The sequence below is a fragment of the Anomalospiza imberbis genome, chromosome 14 (genome assembly GCF_031753505.1).
Source record: "Anomalospiza imberbis isolate Cuckoo-Finch-1a 21T00152 chromosome 14, ASM3175350v1, whole genome shotgun sequence".
Classification (NCBI taxonomy): domain Eukaryota; kingdom Metazoa; phylum Chordata; class Aves; order Passeriformes; family Viduidae; genus Anomalospiza; species Anomalospiza imberbis.
The window spans coordinates 14429478-14448389 of record NC_089694.1 but is presented as its reverse complement, the minus strand read 5'-3'; the positions used below and the strand labels follow the sequence as shown (position 1 = coordinate 14448389).

Below are 18912 nucleotides of genomic sequence, written 5' to 3'. Positions count from 1 at the left end.
GTGTGGGTTTCAAAAGATCTCTTTATGTCACTGAGAGGTTCTAACTGTTCTGTTAGGCTAGGAAAGGAGAGGCACTGTGACACCTCTTCCAAATAAAATGTGCTTAATCGATCTGGGCCACTGCCTGTGTTCTGATCTTCCCAGGGTGTGAGACAGCTCAAAATATACACATATTAAAGAGCTGCAAGTTTATGGTGGTTGCTATCTGCTGCCACAAAAATTAAATATCTTTGGTTTAGATTGCTTGCAGCCTAATCATGCAGCAGTCTGGCTGACTGGCAAATGTTTTTCCACACCCGTTACACACCTACAGCAAGAGAAATAGTGAAGATGCCAAGGCGAGTAGTGAAGATCTTTTTAAGTGACACAGAAGTTACACATTCACAGTTATTATCAGCTCCTTTTCCTCAAGGAGAAGGCTGAGTCTTTCACTTAGGGATTAAACAAGGCTTTATTTAAAACCAGTGAAAAGTAAATATCCAACCCCTGCTTTACTGTTTCCAGGGGATTTGAGCAGCAGACTGTAAATGACACTAAATGACATCTTAGGGGGGCAGAACAGTTATTAAATGCATGCTGTAGAAGGAAAGTTTCTTCTGTTTCAATGAAAAATCTGAAGGAGTCTATTTACTCAATCAAATGGCATTATTAGTAAAACAGCCAAGGGAAATTACAAGTCCTTTTAAAAAAATAATTTTCATGGACACTTACATTAGAAATGGGCTTACTTTGTGTTCAGTGAAGGAGTATTTTTTTGTCAGCTGAGAAGCACTTGTTTATGGCAGCAATAAACTGCCACCCCAGCCTGCTTACCAAGCGGGACAGAAATCAGCTCCAGGAAGGACAACAAGAGGAACTAATTTACACCCTTCCCCTAAGCTAAAAGTAGCAAGGAAGGAGCTGTGGCTGACTCACAGCTCCTTTGCTGGGCTGTGGAGTTGGTCCAGCCCTGTGTTCTAATGGCTGGCTCCACACAGCAGCATCCTGCCTGCTCCCCAGGAGGTGCTGCCTCGCAGGACTCTTTAAATAAAAAGAAATATTGTCAAAACAATAGCAAAAGTGAGCTTCTCAGCTTAATCAGTGCAATTTCAAACTTTTTTTTTTTTTTTTTTAAGTGCTGGTCATTTAAATTAGAACTGTAAGATAAGATTTTATAAGAAAGAGTGTGAAAACAATGATGTCTTGATTGGGTGTGCTGCAGAATGCACATAAGGGCACATGAATCTCTTTTTCTGCTCTTCCCATACATACAAGATATGGTAATTTATAATGGTTTGAAAGCCCAGGAAAGAGATTAGCCATCAAGAAATTAAGCAATTTTACTTTCTGAAGCCTGTAATTTGGAGGTGAACAGAAGATTCTTTTTACAAGGATTAAAAGAATAACAAAAAAAGATGTTTTCAAGCATCTCCTAGTTATTGCTTTCTGTAGTAGCTTTTGCTGTCAATGCTGCTATTTGCTTGGAAGCAAATTATGGTCATATTATTTAAGTCAAACTTCAAAGTACCACAACCATTTTAGTGCTGTGGTGCACATAAGAATTTTAATAGAGAGAGTGAGCATTTCTTAAATAGAATAAAATATGAAAGGACCTGGAGGTTTCACACATAGCTGCAGTCCTTAGCTACATTTCCTGCTATTTCCTCCTAGTCCTCATCCCCACCACTCTCCTCTCTTTTAGTCCCTTCACTAAAGGTCATATTAACCAAGTGCACACAGGTTTTATGAGCTAAGGTGAAGAAAAACAAAATGTTTTTCTGCATAAATGTTTTTTTCAGGAAGACAGAGCATCCTTTGGCATAATACAGCTCGAGAAGGGAGGGGGGGATCTTCATTTTTTAGCTCCTGTTTATGTGATCAACACAGTAAGGAGATAATGAAAAAGGGAGTACTAAGGTATGAGAAAAGAGGAGGACAACAATTAAAAACACAATTTGGGAAAAGCCTGTGCTTATCTTTTAGTTGCAACTGTTCACTGAATATGTTAGAAAGGTACAAGGTGAAGAGTGTCTATTTTGTCAGGAAATTTTACTCAGCCTCCTTCCTAATTAATTTATGTGGGCTTTTTATTGTTATTCCGAGTCTCAGTTCAGATGGAGAGACAAGGTTCATTTTTATTTAATACTGGAACTCCCTTATCTTGTAAAAAAAAGGGCCAAAAATCAAATTTAAATGTAGCTGTTCAAATTCACTGCTGTTTTCCTGGGTTTTGGGAGGCAACTAATGCTTACACAATGTCCATAGTGCTTACAGCAATCTGAATAATTTTATTTTCTTCTGTTTTTCAAATACACAGCACTCACTGAAGTCTTTTGCTACAGTCTTCTAGGTATCACGATTAAAAGCTGAATTACCATTGCTAATTCTGTAGGATTGATGTAATAGAGGAGGATGTGGATATATCCTCTGATGTTGATACATCTGTCAATCACTTCAGCTATCTTCTGCAGCTCATTAAGCTCTTAAAACAACAAGGAAAGGGGAATTTAAAATGGTTACCTCCCAAATATCCCATCTGGTCAGGTTCAGAATTTAGTTTCTACTATGTAACTCCATTTTAAATCTCTGTTGCATTTTTTTCTGGGTATTAACCACTTCAAATGCAAGACTGTCAAAGTAATAAAGCAACTTTCCGGTTTTAATAATTTGCACTGAACAATAAATTTCTGTAGCACCTGTACAGCATATTTGTCTGGAAAGGGGTTTCCACAGACAGAATTTACAGTCCCTTTACAAGCGTATTTAATAGCTGGCACCTGAAGCAAAAAAAAATGGCAGTGATGTTAAAGAGGTATCAAATAATAGAAATGATGGAAATGTAATTTTCACAGTACTTTTCTTTAATGTCAGAAGATAGCATTTTGCAGGAAAAAAAATCATAATGAAAACACCCAAACCCAAACAACCTCTCAACCAACAAATAAAGATCTTATCACCTTAAATTTGAACACTAGCAACACAGTTAGAAATATGAAAACAACTGGTAACTCTCTTCCTGAAGAAAACCCAGTGAAAATAATAATTAATAGCTGATTAGCTGTCCTTGTGTATTCAACATTTTGTAGAGAGACCACAAAGTCAGAGTTGGCATAGGAAAAAAAATGGAGAAAAATAACAGGAAAAAAATTCTAGACCACATTATGAAGACTTTTTTCCTTTAATTTTGCAATGATTAAATGGCCAAAATTTTTGGGTGACTGCCAGTGTAAATGAGAATAAAATCTTCACACACAGTTTGGGTAGGAAGTGATCTCTGGTGGTCATCTGGCCTGAAACAGGGAACCTGCAGTTTCCTCATGTTGAAATGCAGTGAGGCTGTGACACCTGAACCAGTGACACCTGGAATGGGATGGCACAGCCTCTCTAGGAGCTGCATGTCACTGCTGCATTGGAGCTCCCCATGCTGCAGCCTCTCTGTCCTCTCTGTGCATCCCTGGCTCCAACCCCTCTGCCACCAGTCCTCAGGCAGATGGAGTCAGAGGATTTCAAACTGAACAAGCCCAGCCATTCCAGACTATCCTTGTTCAGTACCTGCTGCCTTCCCCAGGACATGCAGTGGCCCTTGCTGTCTTGTCCCATTTGGCCACCAATTCCTCGAGCTGGGAAGGCCCAACCCAGGCACTGCAACCGCTGCAGGCTCCCAAGTGCTGAATAGAGGAGAATAAGCCCTTGCTTCACTTACCCCACTGCATTCTTATAAATGGAGCTAGAATGCAGTTAACCTTCATGCCACAGAGGCATGCTGCTGATAATGTCAGGATTATATTGGAGGATATACAGAAAAATGAAAACTTAATTTTACCATTATCCACAGTTTTGTTTGGATCTGGAATTTAGGCCAGCTCACTACCCAAGGACAAATTTTCAAGCTGATGATGTACATGGAAGGAAAATATTGGTATTGTCTGTTCAGTGTAGGAATGGCGACGAAGAAAATTAAAATTTTGTAATTCTAAACCATCTTCCTTCAATAATAGGAACTACAATCACTCTTTTAGACACAGAGGGCTAATCCTGACAGATTTGGAACACCCTGTGGAATACTGAGCTCCCTCTACTCCCATAGACTGAAAATCTTACAGAATAAAAACATTGGAAGACCTGCCTTTGATCACCAAATTTGAGTTTTTAGTCCCAGAAGGAACAATTTCCCTTTCTCATTTCGTCTTCTTTGAGCTTCTTACTTTCCTTCAAATTCCTTGTTTGGGAAGACATGATACTTCAAAATACTTCTGATTGCTTCTAGAATACAAAATAAAGGATCTGGTTTGGGGAGGAGTTTGTTGGGTTTTTTTGCAAGCAAGAGAAGTAATTCAAACCAATTTTAATAGCTGCTTTCTTTCTATCTGCTTACAATATGTTCATCTGTTACACAAGCTTTAATCACAAATGTGCCAAGTGTATAGTGGAATAGTTAGATGAAGCACACACTGGGGGAATGGCAGAATCAATGTGCTTAATCTGTTCTTAATCCTCTCTTGGGTGTAGGAGACCTGCATGTGCAGACACAGAGGCTGGTGTGATTTATGCAGGTCTGGTTATGCAGCCAAGCCTTCATTCAAAGAGACTCAGAAGCTATCAGAAGGGAAGGGGGAGAGGCAAAAGAGAAATTGTGGTAATTATTTTTTCTGTCTGAAATTCAAGAGAGGCATCTATTAGCAACATAATATATGGAGCAGTCGAGAAAGAAAAAAGATGTCAGCATTTTTATGTTTTATGTTTCTGTTAAAAATGTGCTTGAGACTTTCTCATCTGCAACAGCCACAGACTTAAATCAATGTCTGCAATGTTTAGGATCCTTTTGGAGTGGCAGCCAGAGGCAGGTGACCAAATGTACCAAACCTTAAACCCTTTATAGGAACTGCTCCATCTCTCCAAAGCAGCTACCCCTCTATTTCCAGTGTCCTACTGCTCCTCGATTTTGAGGACGTCCCTGTGAACCTTTCCCCTGCTGTCAGAGTGCAGGTACAAGGCAGGATGGACAGTGCACATCCCAGGTCAGCACAGAACTGACAGCTCAAGACTCCCTTTCAACAAGACAAGTATTTTATTTTAATTCATAGTTTCTCTGTGACTGCTTTTCATTCCAGCCAATTCAAAAAACAACAACAAAAAAAAAGCATCTAAGGAATTCTTAAGACATAAATGCTAAAAAAAAACTTGTAAAAAAGCCCCACATAGTCAGGAAAATGTGTGCCAAATGTTGAACACATGTGTACCTACTTCTCAAAACTGGGTGACCCAGACACATTCTCAAGTGCTCAGCTGAATTAACAGCATTAAGTTCAATTCTAAATATGACTTTCCTTAACTGGTACTCCTTTGCCTGGTGTATCTGCCCTTCTTGCAACTCTCCATGATGTGCAGCAAAACAGATTTTGTCAGGAGCAGGCAGTGCAGTGAGGACATCCAAAAGGGTTTGATTTTCCTCCACTCAAAGGAAGGTGGGACTAGAGAGCAGGACATGTTCCCTTCCTCTTACTTCTCCCATCCTTTCCTCACAATTCTCACTTTTCCTCTCTGTTAGCTTCAAAGAAAATAGTTATGGCCATAGAGATCATTTGTGATCCACTGTGGCCCAGATTTTAGGAAAACTTCTGATTTGAGGCTGAAGGGTAGTAAAGCAAAATGGGTTTTAAACCCAAAAATGGGTTAAAAAAAGGTATAAATTTGAACTGACCCCATCAATCTCTCTGAAGAATAGGAATACTGTTATGTTGAATCTCACTCCATTCCCATTAGAAAAGGGATGACTTGGAGATGTGATTTCAAATAATGGCACCATTTAGTGTTACTGAGATCTGGGTGGGTAAACAGAGTAACAGAAAACCAGAAGCATTTTAAAATGTCATGGTCTACTAGAGAATGGACGTTTTATAGCTTTGTCATGATCATGAGAGACAGTAGATTGTGTCCTTTGCTTAGTAGTTTCAGACTTCATTGCCTAAGAAAATTGTAAAAACAGTCCTACAAGGACCAATTGCTGTTCTATCAAACCATTATAAGGCTTTGCAATACACCATTAGAAAATCAGTAGTTCTGCAAGAAAAAATCATAAAATAGTCAGACTGCATCTCAGTAACATTTACGTCTGTTTGTGTCAGTATTCATTTAGGAAATCTTTTATCAGTACACCTATATGTGCAGAAGAAATATGAAATACTAGTATTTCACATTTAATTTAACTGTTATACCTGTATATATTTTCCTTCAGACATTATCCTTGTTTTTAAATACATGAAAAAAAGAAGCCAATGATGGCAAATTCTACTTGGAAAGAGAAGGTTCCTTTCTGTCAGAATATTGCAGTGAGCATCTGACACCAAATACAGTATTTCTGCTGACTCTTGAGTTTCAAAAAAAGGAACAAACTTAATCTGTTCATTAAACAAGAGCAACAATTTTAAAATGGGTGCCCCATGAGGTTTGTTTTGCAGAAAAGACAGATTCTTCTGTTCAGCCTTGGAGATTCATAACCCTTCTTCCAGTTTAAACCAGAAGGGTGCAATTGATTAACCACTTCTGAAAATCTTAGCATTTATTTTTAGTCAGTGCAAGAAGAACCCCTGATTGTGACAAAATCCCATACCACAGCCTCCCTTTCCGAGCAAATTATGGACAAGGTTATAAACCAGCAAAAATGGAAGTTCATAATGGAGATGATGACAGAATTTTAATTATATAGGACATGAAGAACAATGCTGTAATAAAATTAGTGGGGGGAAAAATGTCATTTAGTCTATTATGTGCCTGAAATTTCACTATGAGTGAACCAATGTGCTTGGTTATAGCTGCTCAGAAATTAGTTGTCTTAGAGACTTTAATGACAAGAGTGCTATGTGCCTTAAACTCATACATGAAATTTGATTAATCATGATTTGGCATGCCTCTGTGAGAGAGGTAAAGGAGTGAATATTGCCAATTAACAACTATGCAGTTTGTTTTGGTAAGCCTGATGAAGTCAGGGCTTAGAATGGCCACTGCATTTGGACACTGCAGTTGAATTAACTAATTCTCTGTAATTGGTAATCTGTAATTAACTAATTATCTGTAAATTAACTAATTATCTGTAATTAACTAATAATCTGTAATCTGTAAACTTGAGTTAACTTGGTCAGAGCAATATTAAGACACTCACTTTGGACATGTATTATGTTAAGAAAGTTCTGAGGTAGTATTAGAAGAAGAGTTCTTACTACAATAATGAGGTTCTATTTTTTTTCTCTCTGAAAAGAAAGAGAAGGGCCCAACAGAAATGGTTAGGGTTGCACATAAAACTCACAGATCACATGAAATACCTGGGAATGTTTAGGTCTATAATATTAGCTTAAAAGATAACACTTTAAAGTGCCATCTGGTCTACTTTGGCTGTTTTGACTCTGTTACTCCGCAGGCTCCGAGGTGTTCAATCCCCTCTGTTATGAAATTGAAAATCCTGTAAATAACGTTTACCATTAGTCCGATGTGTAATTTCCATTGACACTGCATTTCCTCTGTATGTGTGTGTATGACTTCAGGGTAATGGAGAGCCTTATTTTAGCACTTAGTCACAGACAATGATAAAACTCCTCTCAAGTTTAATCACTCTTTTCAGTACACTCTAAGTGAAGAACAAAATATTGCTCACTGTGCATTGAGTGGGGTGAAAGGGGTAGCAAAGCCTCAGCTGTATTGTTTCTGTCTGCCTTCTTAAAAAGTGGTTTTCCTGACAACAGAGAATGACAGTTACAGGGTGATGCCACTAATTTATTCATTGCTTCTATTAAGCCAGAGACCAAACCTGTATTTGGGCCAGGTGGAGGCCACATGGTCAGAGCCTCAGGCTTCCAAAGTGAAAAAACCCACAAGTTCTTTATTAGGCACTTCCAGAGAGAACAAAGAGATGAAGTGACCTACTGCTATGGAAGGTTCTAACCCTACCAGTAATTTTATTGCTCGGTAAGACTGCAAGGGTCTTAGTGTCTGCCAGAGGTTTTACAAAGTGTGTTTGCAGGCATTTGAGGAGGAATAATTTTCTGGAGATACTGTTTACCAACAGCTCCTTCTACAGATACTTATGAGCCTTTTTTTATTTCATTAGAACCAAATAATTTGTTTTTGCTTGCAAGTAAATAGCCATTTTACTAAAAGCAAATAATTTCTATGTGCTTTTTCAAATGATCTTCAAATCATCAAGCACAGTCATGGATGCCTGAAGACAGAATAGTATCTTCATAAAAATGCAAATTATTCCAATCATAATAGCAATCAGAGTCACAGAGAGCAAGGGATTTCTCAATTATAGCTCTTGTGTGGCACTCAACATTCCCACTGAGACACAGCAGAGGAAAATACAACAGTTTAAATAATACTGATGTCCATTACCTTTATAATTCCTAATGGCACGAATATTGTTTAAATAAAAAATTATTCAAAATAAATACACCTTATAGAAAAGTAGCATAAATTATAAATTTTTGATTAGAGCTCATATAAATACACTGACATATTTTACACCAAAATTTGACGAGACAAACACAGATGTTGAAAATTATCACAATCACTGTATGACAACTAGGTTGCAACCTTGATTACTCATGCAATAAGATAAATAAAGACCACAACTGTTCAAGGTATACAAAACAACAGGTCAAATATCACTCAGTTCTTGCTCTTTGGACAAGAAATCTGGAACTGCTATAATTAAAGATAATAATAAAAATAATAATAAAAAAATATTTACCTCACATATAAATACCGTGTATCAAGTTTGAATCTTGTTTGTGCATACCCACATACATTCTATTACTGGCAGTTTTACTCCATCTATCATTGCATTTTCCTGGGCAGACCCAAAATACACTGGTTTTGCAAATAATATGTTATGAGGTTTTTGGATGCTGCTTACAAAGACTGAACTCTTCAGAATCTGTCTGTAAACAATTCTTTTGTTCACTTACAGACTTTGGGAAATTTTTAATATTGGAAAACAAAGTGTTAGCATGGTCTCCTCATACTTTGAGGTGCACAAGAGCAGTTATTAAGGTCAAGGAGTTGACAGAACTGACATAGCAACTAGAAAGGCTGAGCTGTAACTACAGGGAGCAGAGTTTAGTTTGCTAAAGCACTGCATGTATCAGAGAGGTTTCCCTCTCTATTTTGAAGAGAGGTCTTTCTATTCAGAGGACAGCCTTGCTGTTTTGGCATGGTTTCAGGATCAGGGGTTGTGCAGCAGCAGGAGGAAATACTGACTGCACATTAAACAGATAATTATTAATGTTAAAAATACTATGATACCTGCTTACATTTTAATACACCATCATGCAAAGTTCTTTCCTTTACATAACCTGGGGACTGCAGCTTCCCCACAGTATGCTTCACTCTGGTCTCTAAAAGACTGGATGTGCCACAAAATCCTGTGAGCTGCCCAGAAAGCAGCAAGGTGCCTGTGTGCCTGTGCTCTGGGGGCTGGCTGCCAGAGAAGCCCCATGGCAAACCCAGGAGAACAGGCATTTCCTGGAAAACCACCAGCTGGAGAGGCTCTTGCAGCAGCAGCAGCTTCCCTTTGCCCTTTCTCCCTAGGTGCACCACCCTTCCTTTTCAGTGCTGGGACATTGTTTGCTGTCAGACACTTCAGCACTGATGGTGATGCCTCAGGTTTTAGCTTTTATATTTTTCAGATTCTGTGCTGCTTTAGTGTGTGGGTCTGGGCTTCATATTAGGGGATGGTGAGCTCTCTGCACAGAGTAGGGAGACAAAACAATTCCTTCTCCAGCCGGGGACCAAGGACATCTGATCCAGATCTCAGGCCCAAGAGCACAAACAACGTGGGCTGAAGAGAGAAAAACAAGGAGGATGGGACTGCTATAGCTGGAATTGGACGATTAATTCCAATAAGCAAATGGACCAAAACTTTTAAAAGTGTGAGACCCTGTGACCTGTCGTGCATTTTGTGACCATTTTGGGTTGTGCTGCCCAAGGTGGATCCATTGAGGCCTCTTAATAAATCCCTACTTTATTCTTTAGCTCCGTCTAGTCTTTGTTCTAGGTCAGCCTTCACAAAGCATCAGTGGAGCCCTGGAATTTTGTTTTGCTGCCAGGTCATTGTGAGTGGCTGAGACCTGTGACCCACCTCATCCCAACTTCACTGCCTGCTCTGGTGGCTGTTTGCTTGGTACAGGAATATATTAGAATACTGTCTGCACTTAGTGTCTTAAAAACACTGTGGTGGTTTTCAAAGAAATTAAATCCATCTATTGGAAGGAAAATTGCATTCCTAGAAAATACAGTTACAGTTCAGTCTGCCAGAAGAACAGCTAATATTCAGCATCTAAATGTTATTATTAATTGTTTTTAGTGTTGCAGGAAGTAAATAGAAGGATTTTGATGCACCTTTCACAAAAGCTGTGGGAATTGCTGTAAGGGCTTTTTTCCTAGGTTCAGAATATTACATTATTTCTCACAGCTGGCCCATTTGCAGGGCAGCAGGAAAAGGGAAAGGGAGAAAATATGGTCTTGTTAAAAAGGGATACCTTTACCTATTTTTACCTTTTAGAGAAAACAGAAAAATATTGGCTGCAATTTGGAAGACACAATGGGGAACAGGGAAAAGAAAATAATTCTGTACCATGTCCCTAAATACATACTCCACTTTTTTTTGGCCTGTTTATTTATTATTTATTAATTTCTGTAAATCAGAGGGTCATAAATCAGGAGATTTTATTGCTGCATCTTTTTCAGACTTACCTGTCCATTTCCTGTCAAACTTTTCACTCCGTTCTACAGATCTCTGCAACAAATATTTCCCTTGATCCTCTTATTTGGTCTCTTCCAGTCCACTAGAACTGTCTTTTTTTTACTGAAAAAAAACCAAAAAAAAAAACAATGAGAGACAGAGGAAAACAATTTACACAGGTTTCTTTATAACCTTAATAACTCCAAGGTCTCTTTGCCAACTTCCATGAGATTTTTCCATTACTTTTTTGCTCTGTGTAACATCACATATGTTGTCAATGTATATGAGTTACTGAAGGTTTAGAAGTGTAAGAGCTGACATTGTTGTTATATGTCCTTTCTTCCCCACACTGGACTAGAATTTTGACCACAAAATGGTCTGGTGTATGGAAAATATGGAGAAAGCAAAGGGTGGTAAAAAGTGGACTAGAAATGGTAAAGTAAGGGCAGATTCTTTTTGAATCTTAATATTTGTGAAATAAAGCTAGTAATTTTAAACTGGCTGGTTTTAATAAATATTTTCTAATTAATAGAATGGTTTAGATGGGTTTTTGGGTAATTATAATTTGCCTGGTATAAAAAGAAGTTTCTGTCTAAAATAGGTGTTGTAGAGCTGTGACTGAGGAGGGTCATGAAGAGCCTGTGCATGACAGAAATGGAAAGGAATAAGTTGTGCCTATGTCTAGACAAAGCCCTGAAAGATCTATTGTATTGTACTTTGATGTGAATTACATGGATCACAATATTTTCATGATTTACAGATATCTATATCAACACACATACAGGTTTTTTTAAAAAAATATAACTAAGAATTTTTTTTTATCTTCCAGGAGAAATTTCATCAAAATGCATATTTTTTTAAGTGGGTGAACTCTATACTTCTTTTCATTTTCTGTGCACAGCTTACAAAAATGAGAAAAGATTCAGAATTTTTTTTGGCAGAATTTGTCATGCACAATTCCCAGACCAATTCCACAGTTGGAAACACAGACCAGTATCCAGAAGCCTGATGATTCTGGCCAACATGGCCCCGAGCCTAATCTCTGCTCATCAGTCTTTCTTTAGCCTGAAATCTTCACTGCAAAAAAAAAAAAAATCCCTCAAACCAAAATAAAACCCCCTCAAAACTGAATAAAAAAAGGACACAGTATTTGAAAAGCTATAGCAAATTAAGTTCAGGAATTGTCACAAGATCCCCACTCCAGTTTGAGCTTTATGCCCATTTTCCCTTCCTATAGGTAGGAGCATCTTACACCCTGGGGGCTGCACGAATGGGAGGAAATTCACAATCTGCTCCAAGAAGAGATGCAGTCTGTTCATCACCATGTACAAGGCGCTAAAATCCTGTCCAGAAGTTTTTCTCATATTGGTAATGCTTACACTCCCCATTTTATGCCCAGATACCTTTTTCTTCCTGGCATCCATTTTCTTTTTACAAGGCCTGAGCACAGCATCTGTGCAGAGCCACGCATGGGGTGTACAAGATGATACACAGACCATGAGAACTAGGCACTTATTTTAGCAGAATTTATCATTATTAGAATTCTTTTATTTTATTAGTTATTTTATATTAGAATATATGTCAGGCATATGAATATGAATATAGTATAATTCAGTCAGCAATGAAAGAAAAATTCTAAGGGTTAAGGATAGAATAAATGTCAGGTGTTGGATGAAATTGGGAAAAGAAAAGAGGGAATAATATAAGGGAGAATATATTTGCAGTGATCCTTGGGGATTTAAAAAGGCACCTAAGAAAGGGTATGTGATATGAATATTTATTATATAGTAATATTTAGTATCTAACTTGTCAATAATAATCAAAGAAATGTGCTGTTGTCAGTTGTTCTGTAAAGGAATCCCTGCAAACCTTCTTTTCTGAGTCTTACCTATGACTGAACCAATTTCTTACACATGTAACAGGGAAAAATAGAGAAAGACCCTTTTGCTAAACATGTCTAATCTGTTTGAACTACTTTAAAACACTATTCCTCATTATAGAGAGACAATTTTTATCATTGAGCGATTCTAATAAGAGTGTGTATGATCTTTCTTCCCCCAAAATGTTAACTGTTTTATTTTTAGCTGAATATTACAAAATAATTTTTTTTTCTTTTAGGATTGCATCAGTGAAGTCCCACTAAAGAACCTTTCTGCTAACAATGAACATCACACATGGATCACAGACAAGTCAGATGAAGAATAAATGTACCAAAGTCATGATGACATGTCTTGGTAGCTCAACACCTATCAAGCTGTTGGCAAGTGTTGACACAGAGTGAACCTTCCCTGCAGGACTGAGTGCTGCTGTCATGGATGCTGCAGTTCCACTGCCTCCATAAGTTCAGACCACCTGGCACCATCAAAATTATCTATTAAAAGTTCTACTCAATAGCAGTTTATGGATCCAATTGCCTAGTACAAAGCTGCTGAAAAAATTGCAGAAATAATCATCAGCAAGGAGTGAATGGCCCAAACCCCCAAAGAAATTGCAAGAAAAAAAACACTGTAAAAAAAACCACAAAGCACTGTAAAGAGCCCTCTTACCCTTAAGCCTTCATATGAGGGAATGTCATTACTCACTTAAAAAGGCAGCAGTAACACAGGTCTAAAATCCTAAACATTCCCTCCACATGTTATTGTGCTTTAAACTGTACTATCATTAAGAGAGATTTATTTTTATTAGGAAAAATTAGCCCTAAGAAACGTAGTGGCAGTCTCAAGTACCTGGTACATTTTAGAGCATTAAGGAAGTTGCAAATTTTCAGACACACTGTTGTGGTTTTCTCCTCAGGGTTATTATGCTGGAATAATGGAACAGCCTCTTGCCTAAAAACCTGGAAAGTCCTACATGACAAAAGGTTTACATTTCAATTACTAGCTTCATTTACCCATAGGAAGCAAACATTTGAATGTCAAATTTTGCAGTGTGCTTCCAAGCACGGGTGGAAACTTTTTGAAAACCACCATATTATAAATATTTACTGTTTGAAATAAGTCTATCAAGACTCAAATGCCTTTTTTTTTTTTAATTTTCTTTCTTTTCCTTAGGTTTTAAAGAAAAACACATCATGTCTTTGAGGCATTTTCCAGAGAAATTTGATTATCAGATGTTTTCATTGCTTCATTATCGGTCTGTCAATGCAACATATCATCATGGTAGCTTGCTGCAGATCATGGCAGTTGCTGTCAGTCCATCCCAAAGGATGCCAAAACATTTACTTTCATGGTAAACTACAGTAGTTTTGCTCTTTGAATGATCAGACAAGATAGAATCTTCATATTGTCCTTTCCAATTAAAAGTGAGAAAATAGACTATATATGTAAATAAAGCATCAGCATTTACAAGTGCTTATAGTTATTTTCAAGAGTACACTTTGGAAGGTGGTTTGGGTGTCGGGAAAGAGGTAGTTCAAAAGCAAACAGCCAAATTTAATTCTATACTAAGAAAAGTTATACTTCCCTATATAATATTATTGTATGGTTAGAGATTACAGCAGACAAAACTGCTGAATTTCTGGCTGCTAAGAATCCTGCAGGATTGCCTTGGTCCCTGGAAAGATGAAAACATGGGATCTTTAAGGCTTAAGGTAGTCATCCAAATGATTTTGGAGGGCCAGAGTCAAGAACATCAGTGTTTCCAGCAATGCCTCAGGATCTCATTTTGTTGTGTTTGATAATGCAGCATATTACCTAATATACTTTGTACAAATGGGTACAAATTACATTTTCTAGCCCTCAGTGGCTAGTCTTGCAGGTATTTTTATGGTAGTTTTGGCTACAGTGTCCTGAGAGACACATGGAAAGATCTGTTAAACCAAATGGAAATATTTCAGTCATGGTTCTACCCGGGAAAAGCTAAATTCTTATTGTTTCCATGGTGCACAGAATTTCACAATATTCCTGGAGTTGTTATCCCTTCATGATTTCACAGTTCTCTCAAGAATCCCAAATGGATGTTTGATTTCCTCTTTCAGCAGTTCATGTCACAGAGAGGCTCTAGACAGCACAGATTCTTAATATCAATAGTCCCAAGATATAGTTTCTATGCTCTGGGGAAAAAAAAATATCTCCATTTCACTACTGAAATCCCTTTACAGAATTCAGTCAAAGGGAAAGAAGAGTTGAAAGTCATGAATTAACTAGAGCCTTCTGAAAGCAAATCCAGAGTCCAGCAGGATGTGAGTGTCAGGTAGGAAATTAAGTTTCAGAAAAAAGAAATTGTGAGTCAGATTTTATCTGAAAAAATTCAAAATAATGAAATTTCTTTTTATGGTTTTTGGTTCAGAATTAATTTTAAAGTCAGCTAGGTTTGCTGGAGTGCTGGAAATTAGCTTAGAATCTGAAGGTGTTGGAATAGCATATTTTAAGTCCCTGATCTGAAGTTAGATCAGGGGCTCAGACACCTAATTTCCCTAAATGGATGCAAACGAATGCACTCACCTTATTCCACCATGTGAGCATCTTGACCTGTAACTTAATGGAGTGTTTAACTTCTGAGCTTTGTTGGGCCATAAACACATAAATGATCATAACCTGATCTCTAGCAAAATTCTAGCTCTGATTAGCAAAATTTAATAACAATATCTTCTTCTGGGAAAAATCACCATAAAATCTAACTCCTGTTTAGTTTTTTCCAGGGCTACAACTTGCACTAAGTCTTACCTGGTTTAAAGAAAAAATTTCATCTCCTATTCCAACATAGATATTTGTATCCATAAATATGTGTGTGTGTGTGTGTGTGTTGCAAATTCACAGAAACTTGCCAGGTGCAGCAAGCTGAATTCAAATCCAAATAAATTGCTACACAAGAGCAGCATTCAGGTTAGATATAAATAGTCCTGTAGCATTATTAATAGATGTTGAGTTGTCTGGTTTTCAGTTTCCCAATCTTCATTTCTCTCAAATGTTGGTAAAATGCAGGTGAAATGCCCTTTTTGAAAGAATGAGGTCTTTGTTCTGTAAAACTGGGCATTTTTAGGAATAAATGATTGGTGAATAATGCACACCAACCCATCTGCAAGAGTTTGAGTCCAAACCTATTGAAATTAAGGTTTATGTGCAGCCCTGTATTTTGTTAGGAATTTGTTTACCAATTTAATCCCTTTATCATTCAAGACTGTGAAGTGCAGAGTGGTAATATTTCTATACCACTCTCACTCAGGATAAAAGCAAAACTTTATGAAGATTTCTGTGAACAGTCAAGAGAGGGAGAAGACATTCCACAGGCCGAAGCAATAATGTCTGAAACAGAAGAATGACACAGGAATGACACATTTTCATATCCTAGGTGGCTCTTCTAGGCTGCTGGCCACTCAGAGGACATAAGTCAAAATCTTTTGCAAGTTGTATAGGGCATTCACAAAGACTTTTGAGGCCACTGTATTTAAGAGAAAGGCCATGGAGAGAAGTCCAACTGTAAAAGCAGCTCAAATAAATTCACCACAGATCACCTGTCAAGATTAGATTTTGTGAAAAGCCTTTGCCACACCCAAGAATGCTTTTACCTAGGCATTTTGTTAAGATATTTGTTAAGAGGATAGTTGTTAAAAGAAAAGTAGCTGTCAAAAATTACTTCTGGCCCCAGATGAGAGAGGTCTCTGGGATACAAAAACATTTGTTTTGAGTAAGAAAATAATCTAAAGTTTATATCAAGAGCTTCATACATTGTGATACTGTGTGACAGAACTCCTTGCAACCTAATTTGCAAGTGTAAGTGACCCCTTTTTATGATGAGATAATGTAAAGTTTTGTGATGACAACTGAACTGTACCTGCAGTCTGGGAAAGGAATAAAACAATTTTTGTCCAGCTTCTAACAAGCACTGACACTCTAAGCATGCATTTGAATGGCCAAGACAGAACTTCAAATGCTCCATTTTACAAAAAAATTAAATTGTTTCCCATTTCAAAGCAGTGCAGCAAACCAAACTTCTCTAATTATAAAATGTTTGAACCAGGCATTTTAGAGCAGAAGACTTTGAAAGAGAAGGTAATATAAAAAGGTAACAAACAATAAGCTTTACTTAATTTCTAACATGCCTCCAAAGTATAATTAGCTATTTCATTTCTTGATCAACTATATTCTCTAGTGCTGTTTTTCCCAGAAAATTCTTACATAACCTCTTCACATTCAAATCAAGCATTGGAAGGAAAGGTCTCTATTTCTAAGTGTTTATAGACTGATCTCCACCCAAAAGCACTCTTGGGAAGAGGAGCTGAGGTCCTCTGGGAGGGGCTTGCAAAGCTGGTCCTAGGGAGACCCCAACAACAGATCAAATAAAAAGAGGTCTTTTCTTGTTTGCTTTCTGAATTCAAAAATTATACTGCAGTCTGCCAACATTCTGTAAGCTTATGTAGTTAATGGTTGGAAGTTTCTTTTTTTCAGACTGATGTTTCAATGTTCTGACATGGCTCCCAAGCAATATTCTGGGCTTTAACATCATGGAATAGATTCAGGGTGGGCAATGATGTTCTGTACAGCTTAAAAATGCTTATTGCCACATAGGGAGATGAGTGTAGGTGTGGTAGACTGTAAGTTTTCTCTTGGTCCTTATTTTCAGTGACCTATAAAGCTGTTGATGCGTGGGAATCCCTATTGAAGCACATTGGTAACATCTTCATAACTTAACAGGAATATTCTTCTATAAAAAATATGCTGGAGGGAATTATTGTGTATAAATAGCAAACATCAAGTCTTCATTACCACACGAGCATGATGCAAACAGCTCATACCTCACACAACATCACAACTCCAGAAACATTAGGGAAGAAGGTGAAATAATAAGGTTAGTTTTTCATTACAGTGTGAAATTAGACCCCCCAAATTGTAAGCTTGCAATAAATGGCATGAATAACTTCACTCCTCAGTATAGTCCCAAGGAAATCAGTGAAATCACTGTACATATTTCTACCCATAAAGTATGCAAGCATTTCCAGGCCCAAAGCTATATTAGTCACAGTGCTGAAGTGAAAAATAGGTCACAAGAAGCAGAAGCATTTCTGCCAGCACTGGCATCATGGGGATTCCCCCACACAATGAATGATTATTTTACCTGTGGGATCTGCTCTATTCCCCAACAAGAGACCAGACCTAACTGTGCTGATGATACAGAACCTAGAAATAATTGAATAGCTCACAGAAGATTGTTTTCCATTCTACTTCATTGAACAAGTTGGAGGAGCACTCAACCCCTTCACTACCTGTCCCCATAGTGCCACACGACTGCAGGAGCCCAAGGGACAGACAGATAACGAGTGACACCCAATTTGTGTGATCACAACTACCTAAAGTCCATTTATTTGTCTGCAGTATTCTTTTCTCTATTTCTGTTTGTTATAGACAGGTTTTTCTCCCAAGGAAATGGCTACAATACATGTGCATTCCTGCATGGTCTATAACCCAATAACTAATGCTGAAGAGGTTGTGGCCTGTGAGCTTCTGTCAGCAGCCTCTTCTCGTGTCTTACACTTTGCAGGATGCTGAGCATTACAACATCTTTCAAAAATCTTTTATGCAAGGTGCTTGGCAGCATCATGTGGAGTACTTTCACCTTGCTGTGGCACTTTCATTGCAGCCTTTGCTGTAAATTGGCATCATCAGGTTCATGCTGGGAAAGACTTCATGATACCTGTGGAAGGATTGCAGGCTTTTTGTTTGTTTTTTTTTTTTTCTTCCCCCCAATAGTTTTCAGATAGTGAGCATATGTTGCTGAAGCAACAAAACCAGGTGAGCAAAACAAATTAACACATTTAGCGAGTTTGGGAAATAGCAAATTCTTTGTTCATTTAAATATTTTGATACAGGCTGTTGGTTGACATGCTTTAATGTGAATGTTTCACTTTCTGTACATTAATCTGTAAATTTATAAGAAAATATACATTGAAGAAACTATTTAATTTTATTTGAGCTCAAGGCCTTATCTGAAACACTTTAAAGACATCTACTAAAAGCATTAGAACTGAAAACATAAATGTCAGCATGAATTGTCATAGCTAAAGGTGCTCACATGCTGACCACGTCAAGGAATATGCAGGTAAAACAAGGCGAGTCAGAAAAAGCACATAGAATGATGGATTGCCAAGTTAAAAAATACTGTGATGCAGTTTTGGGCCCTGAAAGTTATTTTTGGAATACAAATGGAAGTGTTGTTCACTTGAGAAAGGAGTAAACATCTAAGAGCTGTATTAAATATTTTGA

At 37.6% G+C, this 18912-nt stretch overlaps 1 protein-coding gene and 1 long non-coding RNA gene across 2 annotated transcripts in view; one reads left to right on the top strand and one right to left on the bottom strand.

Moving 5' to 3' along the window:
- SLITRK4 (SLIT and NTRK like family member 4) overlaps positions 1–18912 on the bottom strand; it is a 345984-nt gene that overhangs the window by 70573 nt on the left and 256499 nt on the right. The gene's annotated exons all lie outside the window — the stretch shown is intronic.
- LOC137482255 (uncharacterized) lies at positions 12986–14065 on the top strand. The gene is made up of 3 exons (XR_011003965.1): positions 12986–13055; positions 13508–13574; positions 13765–14065. It is a non-coding gene; the product is annotated as an uncharacterized lncRNA (long non-coding RNA).